The sequence below is a fragment of the Arachis duranensis genome, chromosome 9 (genome assembly GCF_000817695.3).
Source record: "Arachis duranensis cultivar V14167 chromosome 9, aradu.V14167.gnm2.J7QH, whole genome shotgun sequence".
Taxonomy (NCBI): domain Eukaryota; kingdom Viridiplantae; phylum Streptophyta; class Magnoliopsida; order Fabales; family Fabaceae; genus Arachis; species Arachis duranensis.
The window spans coordinates 41,278,638-41,279,208 of NC_029780.3; positions in this window are offsets into that span (position 1 = coordinate 41,278,638).

Here is a 571-nt window from a genome sequence, read left to right on the forward strand (position 1 = left end):
ATAGAGCCCACGTTAACTGGGTTAACGTGGCTTTTAACGTTGCCTTGTTAGTCTTCGAGAATGTTAGTGACACTCAACATTGTCACTAACGTTCAAGTGTGCCCCTAGGTCTCACGTTAGAGTCCACGTTAACTAGGTTAACGTGTCTTCTAACGTGGCTTTTGCCAACCTTCGAGAACGTTAGTGACACTCAACATTGTCACTAACGTTCAAGTGTGCCCCTAGGTCTCACGTTAGAGTCCACGTTAACTAGGTTAACGTAGCTTCTAACGTGGTCATTCTTAGCCATCCCAACGTTAGTGACAATGTTAAGTGTCACTAACGTTGGCTCATTCTTCATTCCTCATCGTTAGCTTCCACGTTAACCAAGTTAACGTGGAAGTTAACGTGGCTCTTGGGGGTTGTGTGGTTGCTCCAACGTTAGTGACAATGTTGAGTGTCACTAACGTTGACTTCTCTTCCCCATTTAACGTTAGAGGCCACGTTAACTAGGTTAACATGGCTCCTAACGTGGCCATTTGTGAGCAATTGCCAACGTTAGTGACAATGTTAAGTGTCACTAACGTTGGCT